General features: G+C 44.4%; 1 pseudogene; it reads right to left on the reverse strand.

Annotated features, from left to right (window-relative positions):
• Positions 1-7,398: 7,398 nt before the first annotated feature.
• Positions 7,399-7,517, reverse strand: LOC134967252 (5S ribosomal RNA; annotated as a pseudogene).
• Between the last annotated feature and the right edge of the window lie 14,730 nt (positions 7,518-22,247).

The following is a 22,247-nucleotide window of genomic DNA, read 5'->3' on the forward strand; positions in this document are numbered from 1 at the left end:
CGATGCCTCCTCTGTCGGCATCGGTGCCGTTCTGTCACAATACTCTTCTGATGGGAAGCTGCATCCTTGTGGATTTCATTCTCGTAAGTTCTCCCCTGCTGGGCGGAACTACACTATTGGAGACCAGGAACTTTTGGCAATAAAATCCGCCCTAGAAGAATGGAGGTACTTACTGGAAGGTGCTAAACATCTAATCACCATTTACACCGATCACAAGAACTTATTGTATATCAAAACTGCCCAGTGCTTAAATCCCCGTCAAGCTAGATGGGCGCTCTTCTTCACTCGGTTCTCGTTTATTATCAAGTATCGGGCTGGGTCTCATAATGCTAAAGCTGATGCTCTGTCTCATTCACTAACGGCCTCGGATGAAGAGAATTCCTTTGAGAAGAGTTTGATTCTTAGTCCAGTCTCCATTTCAGCAGCTCCCACTTCTTTAGGTCCTCCTCCCGGGAGAATGTCTGTACCAGTAGAATTTCGATCAAAGTTACTGCAGTGGGCCCATGTCTCCAAATTCACCGGTCATCCAAGAGTTCAAAAAATGTGCGAGTTTCTGCGAAGGTCATATTGGTGGGACACCATGAAGAAAGATATACAAGATTATGTTAATTCTTGTCCTCAATGTTCCCAGCACAAAACTCCTCGTCTACCACCTGCTGGTTTGCTTTGTCCACTGTCCATTCCTAGGAAACCTTGGACACATATTTCTATGGACTTTATTACCGAGTTACCCCTCTCCAAGGGTTGTAATACCATCTGGGTAATTGTTGACCGCTTTTCAAAAATGGCACATTTCGTCCCGTTGACTGGTCTGCCAACGGCTCCCAAGTTGGCTCTACTATTCATCTGAGAACACTTCCGCCTGCACGGGTTACCTCAGGAGGTGATCTCTGATCGGGGGGTGAAGTTCACAGCAAGATTTTGGAGGGCTCTTTGCTCAGCCTTACAGATAAAACTCAAGTTCTCATCTGCCTACTATCCGCAAACCAATGGGCAAACCGAACGTGTCAACCAGGATTTAGAGACTTTTCTGCGCATGTATCTCTCTCCTTCACAGGACGACTGGGTAGAACTGTTGCCCTGGGCTGAGTTTGCCCATAATCATCTATATCACTCCTCCACTGGCGAGTCTCCATTCTTTATCAATTATGGACTCCATCCACGAGTTCCAGAATTACCACTCCTTCCTTCAGAGGATGTTCCTGCTGCAACTTCCACTCTTCGGCACTTCAGTCAAATTTGGAGTAGGATTCATGTTAATCTCAAGAAAATCTCCAGCCGATACAAGTTCTTTGCGGACAAGAAACGGCGGGCAGCTCCTCAATACAAGGTTGGCGACAGGGTATGGCTCTCTACTCGCAATTTTCGTTTAAAAGTACCCGCTATGAAATTTGCTCCGAGATTCATTGGCCCTTATCCCATCGTGCAAGTCCTGAATCCTGATGTCTGCAAATTGGGTTTGCCCTCTCACTTTCGGGTACCAAATTCTTTCCATGTTTCTCTCCTTCGTCCTCTCATTCTAAATCGTTTCCATTTGGAGTCTTCTAGTCCAACCTTGGTGGAGACCGAATCTGGAACAGAATTTGAGATCAAAACCATACTGGACTCTCGTTACTATTACAAGAATCTACAGTATCTGGTAGAATGGAAGGGTTATGGACCTGAAGAAAGAACTTGGGTAAAGGCTTCTGAGGTTACTGCTCCTCGACTAGTTCGGATCTTCCATTCTAGACACCCAACGAAACCAGGGAAGTGTCCAGGGGCCACTCCTAGAGGAGGGGGTACTGTCACATCGCCGCAGCCGCCGCGCTTGCCTCTCCGGGTGCGCTGGGTCGCCTGGCGATCGTCCCCGCTGGTGGGCTCCGGGTCCCCCGTTGCCGCTGGTCCCAGCGGTCTTCCGGGTGTGGGCGCCGTCGGCGCGTCCGGCGTCCACAGGGGATGGGCGCGGGCGGGTGACGTCATTGGCTCTCTTCCCTCCGCCAATCAAACTGGGGCGGGAAGTTCAAAAGCAGATGCCGGACAGAGCCCCGATGCCTGAGTATCTTCTCTTTCCCAGAAAGTGGACTCCAGTGCTCTAGCCTGCAAGGTTTAACTACTACTACTTTGAAACTCCAGTGTTCCAGGGTGCGAGTGTCTCCTATTACTGCTTTCAACTCTGGTGCTCTTTTGCTGCACAGATCTCTGCGCCTCCAGCGCCCTGTGAGTATCTCAGACACATAGACACCAGTGCAACCAGCGTTTAGCGAGACTCTCCCCAATTCCTTCTGTGTCTGTCACCATCGCTCACAAGTTCATCAGTGTCTTCACCATCGCTCACAAGTTCATTAGTGTCTTTAAACATCGCTCACAAGTTCTTCATTCTTCAGTGTCTTTCACCATCGCTCACAAGTTCATCAGTGTCGTTTACCATAGCTCACAAGTTCATCAGTGTCTTTAAACCTCGCTCACAAGTTCTTCATTCATCAGTGTCTTTCACCATCGCTCACAAGTTCATCAGTGTCTTTAAACATCGCTCACAAGTTCTTTATTCTTCAGTGTCTTTAAACATCGCTCACACATTCTTCAGTGTCTTTCGACATCGCTCACAAGTTCTCATTCTTCTATGTGCTTCAGCATCGCTCCCCAACCCTTCACATAGTAAAGTTCTTTAACGTTTTGCACCAATTATAACTGTCAAGTTCTGCATGAGGAAAAGCTATATCCGGCCATCTCTACTCCGACCTAGCTGTGGTTCCTCTTCCCGACCATCGGAAGAACCCCAGAGTTCTAATCACTCCCAACCCAGGTCAGTGACATGGGTTCGCGTGACCAGTGGTCAGGATTCCAGTAGTCAAGTGACCGACAGTGGCATCCTGATTGCAGAAATCCCATCAGGTTGAGGTATGGTATCGAAACCCTCCTCCACTACTCCCATACCCTCCATTTATACTCTGATTCCGGCCTCTTCATTCTGAATGCCGGAGTCCGGACAGCTGGTATTTTAGATGCAGGTACAGTACGTCCCCTACCAATGGACGGTCATTCCACACTCCGGCTAAGAATGTCTCTCTGCCTCTCTACTTTCTGTAGCACTGTACTACTGTAAAGTATTGGATAATACTTTAGTACAGTAGTATTGGAAATAACAATGGCAAATTTGACTTTTCTTTTTGGTTTATATTTTTTTTTTTATATTCTACACAGATGTCACTTACGTGGAGTCGGGGGAGGAGGAGCCACAGTATAGTAAGTACAGTAGGATTTTCTCAAGCCCATTCTTAAAAGTATTGACCGAGTCCACTTTTATTACTTTTCAGGCAGGGAATTCCAAACATGTACAGTATTTCCCTCACTGTGAAGACACCTTTTCGCCTCTGTGTGCGAAACCGCCTCTCCTCCAACACGAGTGACTGTGCATGTGTCCTCTTTGTCGATCTTATCAAAAACAGTTCCTGTGTATTGTCCCCTCACTGTATATATTTGTAAAGGTTAATCATGTCCCCTCTTAATCTCCTCTTTTCCAATGTAAACATGCCTAGCCTAGCAAGCCTTTCCTCGTATTCCAGCTTCTCAATCCACTTGATCAGTTTGGTAGCCCGCCTCTGAACCTTTTCTAGTTCCACGATATCCATTTTGTAGTATGGTGCCCAAAATTGTGCATCCTACCCACCCTCCACTAGCCTAACCCTCCAATCATACTCTGAATCCAGACTCTGCATTCTGAATGTCGGTATTCCGACAGCCGGTATTTTAAAGACAGGTACAGTATAGTACAGTACTATACTGTACATCCCCTACCACTGGACAGTCATTCTTTCCCTATTTTAAATTTTTGCTTTATAATATATATTTATATAATTTTTATTATATATATATATATATATATATATATATATACACACACAGTATATATATATATATATATATATATATATGTATATATGTGTTTTATATTCTACACAAACATTATTTACATGGAGCCGGAGGAGATGAAGACACAGTGTAGTAAGTACACTACAGTAGGAATTTATCTTGCACATTCTTAAAAGTATTGACCAAGTCCGCCTTTACTACTCTATATCAGGCAAGGAATTCCAAACATGTACAGTATTGTTCTCACTGTGAAGAAGCCTTTTTCGCCTCTGTGTGCGAAATCTCCTCTCCTCCAACCTGAGCGGATATTATAAAAAAACAGACCTTCCACAAGCTCCATGTATTGTCCTCTTATATTTTTGTAAATTTTAATCATGTCCCCTCTTAATCTCCTCTTTTCCAATGTAAACATGCCTAGCCTAGCAAGCCTTTCCTCGTATTCCAGCTTCTCAATCCACTTGATCAGTTTGGTAGCCTGCCTCTGAACCTTTTCAAGTTTCACGATATCCATTTTGTAGTATGGTGCCCAAAATTGTACATCCAACCCACCCTCCTCTAGCCTAACCCTCCAATCATACTCTGATTCCGGACTCTGCATTCTGAATGTCGGGATCCAGACAGCAGGTGTTTTAAATACAGGTACAGTACAGTACTGTATGTCCCCTACCACTAGACAGTCATTCTGCTCCTACTGTATTATGAATATCTCTCTGCCTCCTGTAGCACTGTACTACTGTAGACTACTGTGCAAGTTTGTAGTACTGTAACTGTACTCTACTGTATTCTGTGTATATATTTTTTTTTCTTCCACTCAGTAATTATTGACAGTGACGAGGAGGAAGAGGAGGAGGAGAAGCCCTCTCCCCAACTTGGTAAGTAAGCTGCAGTATTGTACTGTACTGTACATTGTGTTAAACCAATGGGTTAGGTTTGCATGACCAGCAGTCAGGATTCCAGCGGTCAGGTGACCGACAGCGGCATCATGATTGCAGCAATCCCAACAGGGTGAGGTATGGTATACTGAACCTCCTCCACTACCCCCTGATTCTGGCCTCGACATTCTCGTCTCTGTGTGCGAAATCTACTCTCCTCCAACCTGACTGAATTTTTGTTATACTGTATTCAACACAGAATACAAAAGTATATTTCATGGAATTTTTGTTTTCACAGGCCCTACACTGTCACAGGCCGTGGCGGAGGAGGAGGAGGAGGAGGACCAGCACCCTCTGTCCCCCACCACACTGCACCCATCAAGTAAGTCCAGTCTGGTACATCTTGCCTCTGTAGAGCCAGTTTGAGCAAGGAGAGATTGATTGCTTATTTTTTTGGTGGGGGCCCAAACCAATCAGTCATTTCAGCCACAGTCGTGTGGCAGACCCTGTCGCTGAATTGATGGGTTTGTTAAAGTGTGCATGTCCTGTTTATACCACATAAAGGTGGGTGGGAGGGTCCAAGGACAATCCCATCTTGTACCTCTTTTTTATTTATTTATCTTTGCATCATGTGATGTTTGGGGCAAATTTTTATAACTGCCATCCTGTCTGCCACTGCAGTGCCACTCCTAGATGGGCCAGGTGTTTGTGCCGGCCACTTGGGTCGCTTAGCTTAGTCATCCAGCAACCTCGGTGCAAATTTTAGGACTAAAAATAATATCGTGAGGTGTGAGGTGTTCAGAATAGACTGAAAATGAGTGGAAATTATGGTTATTGAGGTTAATAATACCATGGGATCAAAATTACCCCCAAATGCTATGATTTAAGCTGTTTTTGAGGGGTTTTTGAAAAAAAACCCCCACCAGAATCCAAAAAAATCCCGAATCCAAAACCAAAACCCAAAAAATTTCCACATCTCTAGTTTTAATAAAGTCCAGGAGGGAAACATTCTCCTAATGAAGACACTGCAAGCAATAGGACACGAGGACGTTCACTGAGACTGGAGGGGGGGGGAGGGTTCAGGGGGAATTTTAAGAAAAATTACTTCACAGAAAGTGCAGTGGACAAGTGGAATAGCCTCCCATAAGAGGTGGTAGAGCCTAAAGCAGTAGAGCTACAGTATTTAAACATGCATGGAAGAGACATAAGGATATCCTTACAAAGAAATAAGGATCAAATAAGGTTTGATGTAAAAAATGGTAAAAAAAATAGGGAAATTAGATGGGCAAAGTGGTTCTTACAGTATTTGTCGTCAAATTCTACAGTATGTTTCTGTATGTGCAACATTGTGTTGAAAATAGTACAGTAGTGTATTTCCTGGAATGAACCTTTTTTTCTCATTAATTTTTTTTTCACAGGCCCTACACTGGAACAGGCCGCCGAAGAGGAGGAGGATGATGATGAGGTGCAATTTAGTGGCAAGAATTATTACTGACATTGATCAGATGCCATCAGAGTAGCACTTTTCATCAGATTTTTCTGGCAAATGCGTAGAAATCGGATGAAAATTGCACAAATCAGAATAGTGGATGGGGGACTTTAGATGAGTGTTTTTGTTTGAACTGGTGATGTTGCCCATACAGTAGCAACCGATCACATTCCACATTAACATTTATCTAGCTACACTTACAGATGATAATGCAGTACAGTAGGTAATATTTGATTGGTTGCTACTGTATGGACAACATCAACTGTTCTAAAAAAAAGCTCCCATCTTATTAAATGTACCCCTCTCTCTCTCTCTCTCTCTCTCTCTCTCTCTCTCTCTCTCTCTCCTTGTCACTGTCTCTCCATTCATCTCTCTCTAGCTACTGGCAGTGATGAATTTCCCATTAGGCATAAGAGGCACGTACTGTACCCAGGGGCGGCATCTGTTTGGGGGCCGCAGTTGGATGCTTACAGTATGCTGATACTTGTGACTAGGCAAGGGGCGATCGGGCACCGGTCAAATTAGTGCTATATTGATATTAGAGAACCAAGGTTTGGACAATTTTAAACACTCCAAGAATGGGGAGAGGGAAGAGAAAAACACATGTTTTTTACTTCAATCGATATTGTTGTCCCAATTGGTTGTGCGCCCAGAGCCAGAGAGTACATATGCTAGAAAAAAGGGGAGAAAAAGAAGGCTCTTGTGTGGGCGCACTCTTAGAAAGAAAGGAAAATTCCTATACCATATAAAGAGAAATACTTAAAACATAACTTTTAATGTTGACATTAATAATGTAAGTACCCATATAGCTGATCCATATAGAAGAAAAGAAGTGTATTGATAACAATTTTAAAAAAAATGTTCTGGTCTGTTTAATCACAAATGTGAATGGAATGGTTGTAGACATTGGTTCGTCTTACCCCCATTTCCCCTGACCAGTACAGAATATCTGTATTGATGGAACCAAGGAGTGGTCATAAGAATTGTTTGATAAGTACGTCCCACTAGGGCAACTTAATTCAAAGATAGATGGTCTCCTGCATAGGACAGGACCTGTCTTCCTGACGTAAACCACAAGGAGTTTACAAAAATTGGTCGTGAGTCTCAAAAGAAGAGAGGGAAGTAAGAGTTAGTGATGATACTGCTGTTGTCGTCGCAACTCACATGGGGAGGGAAATAATCCCTGCTCTACAACACCGGGTATTCGCAGGAAGTCTCCTCTCCCGGTACTAACCCGGCCCAACACTGTTTGGCTTCCAAGATCGGACGAGATCGGGCATTGGCAGCGTGGTATGATAGTAGAGAATTTACATGCCAGTGCACCAATGAGAGTGCACCTAATAAGAAAATAGTAGAAAGAAAAAAGAGAGAGAGAGGAATAAAAGAAAATGAAAACAGTATACACAAGGAAAGAGATGAATTAGTGCAGTACAAATGGGTGGATCTGCTTTCTGCGTTAGACACGGCTCATCAAATTCCACATCTGTGGTATTGTGCTCCGTGAATCGCAGATGAGAGTCCACGAAAAATTAGTAAAAGGTGAACAAGGGGTATGAAATATAAGATTAAATTATCAGTGAAATCCTCATGATATTTTGAACATAAATTTGAAAAGTCACATCAATAATCATCATACATCCTAGGATAAATGTAGTCATTCAAAAACATGTACTGAGGATCACAGTGAATGAAATAATTTTGTGACAATATACTGGCCTCTGCTAGCGAGAGCTCAGCATACCAATGTAAATTAGTTAACAGATATTAGTTTTTAGAAAATCAAGAAAGAAGAAAAGAGATGAAGGGAAGATGTGTACTAAATAAGTTTTGCTTTTAAGTAGTAGCACTATGACAATGAACTGTATGTGTGCTACACAGGTCTGATCACATATAGTAGAAAAAAGCAGATTAATAAATGCACATCAAGTGTTGCTGTCTGTGCACATTGTCCACAGAACCGCAGTGGGCTTGCGGTCACCAGCGCTATGACAGGGATCTGTGTATGTGCTATGCAGGTCTAATCACATTGGTCTTAACAAAGCAAATAAATGCACATAAGGTGTTGCTGTCTGTTCACTTGTGTACACAGAACAGCAGTAGGCTTACGATCACCAAAATTGGAAATAGAGAGGCAGGTCAGGGCATCGTCAGGTGCCCGTGCAGGAGCTGAGAGTTCACTCCGTGTGTGGTCCCCCCCATGGAAAACACGTTTCGCCCTGAGCGGGGCTTGTTCACTTCCGGGTTAGAGGGGTGAGTGAGGAGGTATACTTGAAGAGGCAGCTAATAAGTAAATGCTGTTTAAAAAGAAGCTCCTCCTGAAAAAGTTCTTTGCAAAACAAGAATCAAGACTTTCTGAGAACCCTGCAGATCAGGATTGGTCTGCGGAAGACCTCAACGCTATCCAGGAACTAGAACATCTTTATAGGGAATCTAATATGGATGAAGCATCCACTCAGAGACCAAAGTGCAGACCTAAATCCTCTTTTTTCCCTCCCATCAACAACAGCCCTGAGATCAAGGTCTTCTTGAATAGAGTATCGAAAGAATTTGATGACATCTACGTACAAACTAAAAGCGGAATTCATCAATTTCCCAATAACCTCAAATTTAAGGAGAGAAAAGCCCTACAGGAATTAGGAACATGGCGCGATATCGTTATAAAACCATCGGATAAAGGTGGTAATATCGTCCTTTGGCCTCAAGAAATGTACATCACTGAAGCTCACAGACAGCTACATAATCCAGCATGTTACAGAAAACTTCTCAGTAATCCCACCGCCAGATTCTTGAATGCCTATAATTAATTTAAATAACAGGAAACTGCAGCCCAATGCACAATCACAAAGCAGGAATCGCAATATCTTACAGTCCAGAACCCGAAGACACCGACATTCTATCTGTTGCCTAAGATACATAAAAATGCCCTCAACCCACCAGGGAGACCTATCATGTTTGGCAACGGTGGACTTTTGGAACAACCTAGTAGGTTCTTGGACCTGCATCTTCGGGATTTTGTTCTTTCCTTGCCCTCCTATCTACAAGATACATCTGATCTACTCCGAAAGATCCATGATATACATTTTGAAGCTAACTTCCTTCTGGTGACTCTAGATGTAGAGGCACTCTACACTAGTATTAACCATGATCAAGGCCTCACAGCTGTCAAATATTATCTGGATCAAGGGGGCGAGAAAGACTTTTCAAATTTCCTTCGAAGATTACTTGACTTTGTCCTCTCCAAGAATTATTTTGTCTTTCAGGACCAATTTTTCTTACAAGTCAGGGGTACAGCAATGGGCGCAGCTTGTGCACCAACGTTACGCAAATCTGTTTTTGGGATGGTGGGAGCACTTTTATGTCTTTAAAACCATCAATGAGAAATACACCGTTCATGTGATACTATGGCTAAGATATATCGATGATAACATCACTCTGACATACACCATCAGCACGGAAAAAGTCCCATTTCTGGACCTGAACATTTACAAATCCACCACAGGCTTTCTCGAAACCGAGCTATATCGGAAGGAGACTGCAACAAACAGTCTTCTTTTCCAGACTAGCTCACACTTCCCCCCTACGGTTGAAAACATCCCCAAAGGGGAGTATCTTAGGCTGAGGCGCAATTGCTCAGAGGAACACGCTTTCAAAATCAAGAGCAGAGAACTTACTAATCGCCTCCTAACCAGGGGCTATAGTAGACGCTCACTTAAACGCGCATACTAAGCTACAACAGTGGTAAAGAGAGAAAGTCTGATCTTCAAGAAGAAGAAAGAGGTCCCGGAACAGGACAATGTTATCAGATTTATAGGAACCTTCTGCCCTGAGTGGAGAATGCTCAAGAACGCGGTAACAAAACATCTCTCCATATTACAGTTGGATCCTGATTTATCCCCCTTCCTGAATTCACCCTTACAGATGAGTTGGCGAAGATCCAAAAACATTAAAGACCATTTAGTTCGGAGCCACCTTACAACAGCTACAGTCAAGAAACCCACGGTCATAGGCTCTTTTCCCTGTGGCAAATGCAAGTCATGCCCTCAGATATTGACCATTAATACTGTTATGGACAGGTATGGCCAAACAGTGAAATTACAACATTTCTTCAATTGTGACACTCAAGCAGTCATTTATTGTATAACCTGCGGATGTAACCTTAAATACGTTGGCATGACTACACGAAAACTCAAAGAAAGAGTCCTGGAACACTTGGGCAACATACGTAATGCAGCAAAAGACCTTGCCCGCATGAAACAACTCACTTCTGTTGCCAGGCATTTTCACTACCACCACAAGGGATCCATCAAGGAACTAAAAGCCTTTGGCCTAGATCGTGTCCACTTGGGCATACGAGGTGGAGACATTACTAAGGAACTCCACAAGAAAGAGAGTGAATGGATTTTCCGTCTTAACAGCCTCAGACCCCATGGCCTGAATGAAAATATTAACTATGCAGTTTTCCTGTGATATTTCTCCCTGAATACTACTAGCTCCAGCCCTTTCCTTTTTTCTTTTTTTGTTTTCCCCTTTTGCTTTTTGCTATCCGGTTTTCCTGTCTCTCTCACATTTTCCTCTTCCTTTCTAATTTTTTTCCCCACCGTCCCCTTTCCCTCTTCTTTTTCTTTTCCTTTTCCATCTTCTTTTCCCCCTTTCCCCTCCCCCCTCCCTTCTCCCTCTTTTTTCCTCTGTTCCTCCTCTCCCCCCCCCCCCCCTCCCCCCCCCCTAATTCCCCCCACCTCCTTTTAACAACCCACATTTCTTCCCTCCACCCCTCCCCACCAACACTGCCCATCCCCCCCATCTGTCTCACACTCCTCTATTTCCACATCTTTGTGCAGACTAACACCGCCACCATTAATTCCTCACACCCTGATCAAGCCTTCGATAACGTCACATTTTCTTTTGTCAACAGACACACATCCTGCCCCTTTTACCCCCCATGCGTGCCTTATTTTTCTCCCCTTCTAATTTATGCGCACATTGTCCTCCTCCACATCCTACCTGTTTTTCCCATCACCTCAACTTTATCTTTTTCCTCCTCACCCAATATATTAGCAATAATCACATCTTATTTAGATCACTTTCACTTTTTTTTTTCTCCCCACTTTACCTCTCACCATATCTACACTCTGCTATTTATTTTATTTTTATTTTCTGACCACTTATAATCACAGCAGATTAATTTTAACACACCAGTACGATCCTCACATTCTCCTCACTTTTTCCCCTATATTTATTTTCCCTTACAACTTACAATAACTTATTCTTTAATCATTTTCAATCACCAACCAGTCACTCATTCTTTACATTTATTCACCTATATTAAATCTCATCCTAATTCCTACCCACCCTTCTCTCTTCACTCAATGGTTGAATATTATGTTTTACTAATTCCTACCCACCCTTCTCTCTTCACTCAATGGTTGAATATTATGTTCCCTTAATTCTCTCCTCCACTTTTTTGCTAATTTTAGCCTTCCCTTCGTTATGTATTTCCCCCACCATACATTTGCCATAATCTAAGATGGCGCCCGGAGTCTGCCTCTATTATAATTATCACTGATAATTCACTGATAATTTAATCTTATATTTCATACCCCTTGTTCACCTTTTACTAATTCCTACCCACCCTTCTCTCTTCACTCAATGGTTGAATATTATGTTCCCTTAATTCTCTCCTCCACTTTTTTGCTAATTTTAGCCTTCCCTTCGTTATGTATTTCCCCCACCATACATTTGCCATAATCTAAGATGGCGCCCGGAGTCTGCCTCTATTATAATATATACCTGCCATCAACAAAGATGGCGCACGGGACTTCGTGGCTGTTTAGGGCCGCATAACCACTCCTATTAAGGTATGTACAATAGCCAGCGGCATTGCATCTTTAGACTCCGCCTCCCACTCCACGCCGCGATCCATCACCACCCCCTATCTAAAGTGTCTATACGGACTGCTAATAATAAATGTGTCCCGAGACTCCGCCCCTTATTTTACGTCATGCCCCGTCACCCACAGCTGACCTAAGCTCCTCAGCATCAGCTGTTATCCCCGGCCCACCGGCCACGAACCGTCCGGCTATTGGACAGCATTTACTTATTAGCTGCCTCTTCAAGTATACTTCTCACTCACCCCTCTAACCCGGAAGTGAACAAGCCCGCTCAGGGCGAAACGCGTTTTCCACGAGGGGACCACACACGGAGTGAACTCTCAGCTCCTGCACGGGCACCTGACGATGCCCTGACCTGCCTCTCTATTTCCAATTTTGGTGATCGTAAGCCTACTGCTGTTCTGTGTACACAAGTGAACAGACAGCAACACCTTATGTGCATTTATTTGCTTTGTTAAGACCAATGTGATTAGACCTGCATAGCACATACACAGATCCCTGTCATAGCGCTGGTGACCGCAAGCCCACTGCGGTTCTGTGGACAATGTGCACAGACAGCAACATTTGATGTGCATTTATTAATCTGCTTTTTTCTACTATATGTGATCAGACCTGTGTAGCACACATACAGTTCATTGTCATAGTGCTACTACTTAAAAGCAAAACTTATTTAGTACACATCTTCCCTTCATCTCTTTTCTTCTTTCTTGATTTTCTAAAAACTAATATCTGTTAACTAATTTACATTGGTATGCTGAGCTCTCGCTAGCAGAGGCCAGTATATTGTCACAAAATTATTTCATTCACTGTGATCCTCAGTACATGTTTTTGAATGACTACATTTATCCTAGGATGTATGATGATTATTGATGTGACTTTTCAAATTTATGTTCAAAATATCATGAGGATTTCACTGATAATTTAATCTTATATTTCATACCCCTTGTTCACCTTTTACTAATTTTTCGTGGACTCTCATCTGCGATTCGCGGAGCACAATACCACAGATGTGGAATTTGATGAGCCGTGTCTAACGCAGAAAGCAGATCCACCCATTTGTACTGCACTAATTCATCTCTTTCCTTGTGTATACTGTTTTCATTTTCTTTTATTCCTCTCTCTCTCTTTTTTCTTTCTACTATTTTTTTATTAGGTGCACTCTCATTGGTGCACTGGCATGTAAATTCTCTACTATCATACCACGCTGCCAATGCTAGAGATGAGCGCCTGAAATTTTTCGGGTTTTGTGTTTTGGTTTTGGGTTCGGTTCCGCGGCCGTGTTTTGGGTTCGACCGCGTTTTGGCAAAACCTCACCGAATTTTTTTTGTCGGATTCGGGTGTGTTTTGGATTCGGGTGTTTTTTTCAAAAAACCCTAAAAAACAGCTTAAATCATAGAATTTGGGGGTAATTTTGATCCCAAAGTATTATTAACCTCAAAAAACATAATTTACACTCATTTTCAGCCTATTCTGAACACATCACACCTCACAATATTATTTTTAGTCCTAAAATTTGCACCGAGGTCGCTGTGTGAGTAAGATAAGCGACCCTAGTGGCCGACACAAACACCGGGCCCATCTAGGAGTGGCACTGCAGTGTCACGCAGGATGTCCCTTCCAAAAAACCCTCCCCAAACAGCACATGACGCAAAGAAAAAAAGAGGCGCAATGAGGTAGCTGACTGTGTGAGAAAGATAAGCGACCCTAGTGGCCGACACAAACACCGGGCCCATCTAGGAGTGGCACTGCAGTGTCACGCAGGATGTCCCTTCCAAAAAACCCTCCCCAATCAGCACATGATGCAAAGAAAAAGAAAAGAAAAAAGAGGTGCAAGATGGAATTATCCTTGGGCCCTCCCACCCACCCTTATGTTGTATAAACAAAACAGGACATGCACACTTTAACCAACCCATCATTTCAGTGACAGGGTCTGCCACACGACTGTGACTGATATGACGGGTTGGTTTGGACCCCCCCCAAAAAAGAAGCAATTAATCTCTCCTTGCACAAACTGGCTCTACAGAGGCAAGATGTCCACCTCATCTTCACCCTCCGATATATCACCGTGTACATCCCCCTCCTCACAGATTATCAATTCGTCCCCACTGGAATCCACCATCTCAGCTCCCTGTGTACTTTGTGGAGGCAATTGCTGCTGGTCAATGTCTCCGCGGAGGAATTGATTATAATTCATTTTAATGAACATCATCTTCTCCACATTTTCTGGATGTAACCTCGTACGCCGATTGCTGACAAGGTGAGCGGCGGCACTAAACACTCTTTCGGAGTACACACTTGTGGGAGGGCAACTTAGGTAGAATAAAGCCAGTTTGTGCAAGGGCCTCCAAATTGCCTCTTTTTCCTGCCAGTATAAGTACGGACTGTGTGACGTGCCTACTTGGATGCGGTCACTCATATAATCCTCCACCATTCTATCAATGTTGAGAGAATCATATGCAGTGACAGTAGACGACATGTCCGTAATCGTTGTCAGGTCCTTCAGTCCGGACCAGATGTCAGCATCAGCAGTCGCTCCAGACTGCCCTGCATCACCGCCAGCGGGTGGGCTCGGAATTCTGAGCCTTTTCCTCGCACCCCCAGTTGCGGGAGAATGTGAAGGAGGAGATGTTGACAGGTCGCGTTCCGCTTGACTTGACAATTTTGTCACCAGCAGGTCTTTCAACCCCAGCAGACCTGTGTCTGCCGGAAAGAGAGATCCAAGGTAGGCTTTAAATCTAGGATCGAGCACGGTGGCCAAAATGTAGTGCTCTGATTTCAACAGATTGACCACCCGTGAATCCTTGTTAAGCGAATTAAGGGCTGCATCCACAAGTCCCACATGCCTAGCGGAATCGCTCCGTGTTAGCTCCTTCTTCAATGCCTCCAGCTTCTTCTGCAAAAGCCTGATGAGGGGAATGACCTGACTCAGGCTGGCAGTGTCTGAACTGACTTCACGTGTGGCAAGTTCAAAGGGCATCAGAACCTTGCACAACGTTGAAATCATTCTCCACTGCACTTGAGACAGGTGCATTCCATCTCCTATATCGTGCTCAATTGTATAGGCTTGAATGGCCTTTTGCTGCTCCTCCAACCTCTGAAGCATATAGAGGGTTGAATTCCACCTCGTTACCACTTCTTGCTTCAGATGATGGCAGGGCAGGTTCAGTAGTTTTTGGTGGTGCTCCAGTCTTCTGTACGTGGTGCCTGTACGCCGAAAGTGTCCCGCAATTTTTCTGGCCACCGACAGCATCTCTTGCACGCCCCTGTCGTTTTTTAAAAAATTCTGCACCACCAAAAGGTATGTGCAAAACATGGGACGTGCTGGAATTTGCCCATATTTAATGCACACACAATATTGCTGGCGTTGTCCGATGCCACAAATCCACAGGAGAGTCCAATTGGGGTAAGCCATTCCGCGATGATCTTCCTCAGTTGCCGTAAGAGGTTTTCAGCTGTGTGCGTATTCTGGAAAGCGGTGATACAAAGCGTAGCCTGCCTAGGAAAGAGTTGGCGTTTGCAAGATGCTGCTACTGGTGCCGCCGCTGCTGTTCTTGCGGCGGGAGTCCATACATCTACCCAGTGGGCTGTCACAGTCATATAGTCCTGACCCTGCCCTGCTCCACTTGTCCACATGTCCGTGGTTAAGTGGACATTGGGTACAACTGCATTTTTTAGGACACTGGTGAGTCTTTTTCTGACGTCCGTGTACATTCTCGGTATCGCCTGCCTAGAGAAGTGGAACCTAGATGGTATTTGGTAACGGGGGCACACTGCCTCAATAAATTGTCTAGTTCCCTGTGAACTAACGGCGGATACCGGACGCACGTCTAACACCAACATAGTTGTCAAGGACTCAGTTATCCGCTTTGCAGTAGGATGACTGCTGTGATATTTCATCTTCCTCGCAAAGGACTGTTGAACAGTCAATTGCTTACTGGAAGTAGTACAAGTGGGCTTACGACTTCCCCTCTGGGATGACCATCGACTCCCAGCGGCAACAACAGCAGCGCCAGCAGCAGTAGGCGTTACACGCAAGGATGCATCGGAGGAATCACAGGCAGGAGAGGACTCGTCAGACTTGCCAGTGACATGGCCTGCAGGACTATTGGCATTCCTGGGGAAGGAGGAAATTGACACTGAGGGAGTTGGTGGGGTGGTTTGCGTGAGCTTGGTTACAAGAGGAAGGGATTTACTGGTCAGTGGACTGCTTCCGCTGTCACCCAAAGTTTTTGAACTTGTCACTGACTTATTATGAATGCGCTGCAGGTGACGTATAAGGGAGGATGTTCCGAGGTGGTTAACGTCCTTACCCCTACTTATTACAGCTTGACAAAGGGAACACACGGCTTGACACCTGTTGTCCGCATTTCTGGTGAAATACCTCCACACCGAAGAGCTGATTTTTTTGGTATTTTCACCTGGCATGTCAACGGCCATATTCCTCCCACGGACAACAGGTGTCTCCCCGGGTGCCTGACTTAAACAAACCACCTCACCATCAGAATCCTCCTGGTCAATTTCCTCCCCAGCGCCAGCAACACCCATATCCTCCTCATCCTGGTGTACTTCAACACTGACATCTTCAATCTGACTATCAGGAACTGGACTGCGGGTGCTCCTTCCAGCACTTGCAGGGGGCATGCAAATAGTGGAAGGCGCATGCTCTTCACGTCCAGTGTTGGGAAGGTCAGGCATCGCAAACGACACAATTGGACTCTCCTTGTGGATTTGGGATTTCAAAGAACGCACAGTTCTTTGCGGTGCTTTTGCCAGCTTGAGTCTTTTCAGTTTTCTAGCGAGAGGCTGAGTGCTTCCATCCTCATGTGAAGCTGAACCACTAGCCATGAACATAGGCCAGGGCCTCAGCCGTTCCTTGCCACTCCGTGTGGTAAATGGCATATTGGCAAGTTTACGCTTCTCCTCCGACAATTTTATTTTAGGTTTTGGAGTCCTTTTTTTTCTGATATTTGGTGTTTTGGATTTGACATGCTCTGTACTATGACATTGGGCATCGGCCTTGGCAGACGACGTTGCTGGCATTTCATCGTCTCGGCCATGACTAGTGGCAGCAGCTTCAGCACGAGGTGGAAGTGGATCTTGATCTTTCCCTAATTTTGGAACCTCAACTTTTTTGTTCTCCATATTTTATAGGCAGAACTAAAAGGCACCTCAGGTAAACAATGGAGATGGATGGATTGGATACTAGTATACAATTATGGACGGACTGCCACGGTTAGGTGGTATAAAAAAACCACGGTTAGGTGGTATATATTATAATAATAATACAATTATGGATGGACGGACTGCCTGCCGACTGCCGACACAGAGGTAGCCACAGCCGTGAACTACCGCACTGTACACTGGTTGATAAAGAGATAGTAGTATACTCGTAACAACTAGTATGACACTATGACGACGGTATAAAGAAAGAAAAAAAAATACCACAGTTAGGTGGTATATATTATAATAATAATACAATTATGGATGGACGGACTGCCTGCCGACTGCCGACACAGAGGTAGCCACAGCCGTGAACTACCGCACTGTACACTGGTTGATAAAGAGATAGTAGTATACTCGTAACAACTAGTATGACACTATGACGACGGTATAAAGAATGAAAAAAAATACCACGGTTAGGTGGTATATATTATAATAATAATACAATTATGGATGGACGGACTGCCTGCCGACTGCCGACACAGAGGTAGCCACAGCCGTGAACTACCGCACTGTACACTGGTTGATAAAGAGATAGTAGTATACTCGTAACAACTAGTATGACACTATGACGACGGTATAAAGAAAGAAAAAAAAATACCACAGTTAGGTGGTATATATTATAATAATAATACAATTATGGATGGACGGACTGCCTGCCGACTGCCGACACAGAGGTAGCCACAGCCGTGAACTACCGCACTGTACACTGGTTGATAAAGAGATAGTAGTATACTCGTAACAACTAGTATGACACTATGACGACGGTATAAAGAATGAAAAAAAAAACCACGGTTAGGTGGTATATATTATAATAATACAATTATGGATGGACGGACTGCCTGCCGACTGCCGACACAGAGGTAGCCACAGCCGTGAACTACCGCACTGTACACTGGTTGATAAAGAGATAGTAGTATACTCGTAACAACTAGTATGACACTATGACGACGGTATAAAGAAAGAAAAAAAAATACCACAGTTAGGTGGTATATATTATAATAATAATACAATTATGGATGGACGGACTGCCTGCCGACTGCCGACACAGAGGTAGCCACAGCCGTGAACTACCGCACTGTACACTGGTTGATAAAGAGATAGTAGTATACTCGTAACAACTAGTATGACACTATGACGACGGTATAAAGAAAGAAAAAAAAATACCACAGTTAGGTGGTATATATTATAATAATAATACAATTATGGATGGACGGACTGCCTGCCGAGTGCCGACACAGAGGTAGCCACAGCCGTGAACTACCGCACTGTACACTGGTTGATAAAGAGATAGTAGTATACTCGTAACAACTAGTATGACACTATGACGACGGTATAAAGAATGAAAAAAAAACCACGGTTAGGTGGTATATATTATAATAATAATACAATTATGGATGGACGGACTGCCTGCCGACTGCCGACACAGAGGTAGCCACAGCCGTGAACTACCGCACTGTACACTGGTTGATAAAGAGATAGTAGTATACTCGTAACAACTAGTATGACACTATGACGGTATAAAGAATGAAAAAAAAACCACGGTTAGGTGGTATATATTATAATAATAATACAATTATGGATGGACGGACTGCCTGCCGACTGCCGACACAGAGGTAGCCACAGCCGTGAACTACCGCACTGTACACTGGTTGATAAAGAGATAGTAGTATACTCGTAACAACTAGTATGACACTATGACGACGGTATAAAGAAAGAAAAAAAAATACCACGGTTAGGTGGTATATATTGTAATACAATTATGGATGGACGGACTGCCTGCCGAGTTCCGACTGCCGACACAGAGGTAGCCACAGCCGTGAACTACCGCACTGTACTGTGTCTGCTGCTAATATAGACTGGTTGATAAAGAGATAGTATACAATACATACAACAATATACTACTATACTGGTGGTCAGGCACTGGTCACCACTAGTCACACTGGCAGTGGCACTCCTGCAGCAAAAGTGTGCACTGTTTAATTTTAAATTAATATAATATTATGTACTCCTGGGGGCTCCTGCTATAACAACCTGCAGTGCTCCCCAGTCTCCCCCACAATTATTATAAGCTTTGCCTTTTATACATTGATGTGCAGCACACTGGGCTGAGCTGAGTGCACACAGACTGAGTCACACTGTGTGACTGGCTGCTGCTGTGTATCGTTTTTTTTCAGGCAGAGAACGGATATAGCAGAGAACGGATATATTATATTAAAATAAATAAAAGTTAACTAACAACAACTGCACTGGTCACTGTGGTAAACTCTGTCTGACTCTGCACAATCTCTCTCTCTCTTCTAATCTAATTTCTAATGGAGAGGACGCCAGCCACGTCCTCTCCCTATCAATCTCAATGCACGTGTGAAAATGGCGGCGACGCGCGGCTCCTTATATAGAATCCGAGTCTCGCGAGAATCCGACAGCGTCATGATGACGTTCGGGCGCGCTCGGGTTAACCGAGCAAGGCGGGAGGATCCGAGTCTGCTCGGACCCGTAAAAAAAACATGAAGTTCGTGCGGGTTCGGTTTCAGAGAAACCGAACCCGCTCATCTCTAGCCAATGCCCGATCTCGTCCGATCTTGGAAGCCAAACAGTGTTGGGCCGGGTTAGTACCGGGAGAGGAGACTTCCTGCGAATACCCGGTGTTGTAGAGCAGGGATTATTTCCCTCCCCATGTGAGTTGCGACGACAACAGCAGTATCATCACTAACTCTTACTTCCCTCTCTTCTTTTGAGACTCACGACCAATTTTTGTAAACTCCTTGTGGTTTACGTCAGGAAGACAGGTCCTGTCCTATGCAGGAGACCATCTATCTTTGAATTAAGTTGCCCTAGTGGGACGTACTTATCAAACAATTCTTATGACCACTCCTTGGTTCCATCAATACAGATATTCTGTACTGGTCAGGGGAAATGGGGGTAAGACGAACCAATGTCTACAACCATTCCATTCACATTTGTGATTAAACAGACCAGAACATTTTTTTAAAAATTGTTATCAATACACTTCTTTTCTTCTATATGGATCAGCTATATGGGTACTTACATTATTAATGTCAACATTAAAAGTTATGTTTTAAGTATTTCTCTTTATATGGTATAGGAATTTTCCTTTCTTTCTAAGAGTGCGCCCACACAAGAGCCTTCTTTTTCTCCCCTTTTTTCTAGCAGTATGCTGATACTGTCATCCCAAAAATTACCACTACAATAACTGCTTAATATTTTAAATGTACTGTACAATATGCCATCATTGCATGGAGTGTTAATAGGTAGCACACACAGTACAGTACTGTACAGTATACATAATTAAAAAAAAAAGTTTCTACCTTAGTCTAGTCATAATCACCGGCATACGGGCCACTCACAAATTTTCTGATGGTCTCGGTGGAGCCCCTTGGAATCACCATGCCTGTCACAAGCATTCCTTTTTTTACCCACCTGTCACCGGGCCTGGACACTAGTGTACTATTACTATACTTTTTACTGTATACTGTATCTTATAATATTCTTCTCTTTTACCCACAGACGACGAGCCTGAATACATTTTTGGTAAATATACTGTACAGTAGCAATAGTTGGTAATGTAATTACAGTATTTTTTTCTCCAACATTATGTTAAGTCAACCTGATATGACTAACTGTATTTTATATTTTTACAGTCCGTCGCCAACCAGTGGAGGAGACACCAGGTAATAGGAGAGAAATACATAATGCACTGTACTGTACTCTAACTTACTGCAACATGTATAACACTGAGCTGATCATCTTCACACCCTCTGACATAACCTTACAGTACATACTGTACATTCTCTCCTTTTTCACCCTCTTCACTCCACAAATGCATGCTGCGTATCCTGACTACTGATTTCTTCCTTAAACTGCCACCTCCAATATTTTGCAGAAGCTGCTCTCCACAGTACTGTACAGTACTGTATCTCAGGAATTCTCCAAGTCTAAAGTACTGTACAGTACTGTATATTAAACTTGTTTGTAAGACAGGATCTCAATGCCCACTTCTTTATCACACCCAGCCATCTTTCATCCTACCCAGAGCCAGATTAAGGGGGGGGCCCAGGGGGTAAGTACCCCGGGCCCTCCTATTTTAGGGGGCCCCCCGATGGAGCAGCTATGCCACAGCGCTGGAACTCACTGATTTTGTAATCTCCGCGCTGCCTGAGACGGAGGGGGAGGGAAATGCTGCACACACTGCAGCGCAGCAGAGATAGGATGGAGCGGGTGCTAATTATCCGGATCCACTATTGACCCCTGTCTCCCGGGCGCGGCGCCCTCTCCTCCCGCTCATACATATGCATCTATGCAAAGCACCCGCTGGCCAATGGGGCGGCGGGATGTCACGTGTCCGCCTGGTAAAGCGCAGGGAGGAAGAGCTCATGAATGACTTACGCGGCAGCCAGGGCTCGGCAGCTAATGGGGGGCAACGCAGTGTCACGTGGTGCACCGGGGAGGCTCGGAAAGGTCTGTATCTATCAGTGAGCACGGTGCAGGTATGCAATCCCCCCCCCCCTTCTCCTGCCAGCAGCAGTATTATGCTCCAGCCAGCACACGCTGCTGTGTGCTGGCTGGTCTGTGAGAGTGAAGGGAGGCTGCTGCCACATACTAGCAGCAGCCTCGTCTGCCTGTGCAGGAACCAGGGGGGAAGCGATCAGATCACACTGTGGATTTGACCCTGGCTGGGGGGCCCAATCTATGTAAAAAATGTAGTTTTCAGTCATTTGCATAAGGGACATGGCCAGGCCGACCGTGATTAGGCCACGCCCCTGAAACTTTAAGCTGTGTGTGGAGTCACTGGCAAATGGGGGGAGGGCCCCCATGTCTTAAGTGCCCTGGGCCCCCCGAAGCCATAATCCGGCCCTGATCCTACCCCCCTCTTCCATACTGACAGTCTATCCATTTCTGTCTTTC

The sequence above is a fragment of the Pseudophryne corroboree genome, chromosome 10 (assembly GCF_028390025.1).
Source record: "Pseudophryne corroboree isolate aPseCor3 chromosome 10, aPseCor3.hap2, whole genome shotgun sequence".
Classification (NCBI taxonomy): Eukaryota; Metazoa; Chordata; class Amphibia; order Anura; family Myobatrachidae; genus Pseudophryne; species Pseudophryne corroboree.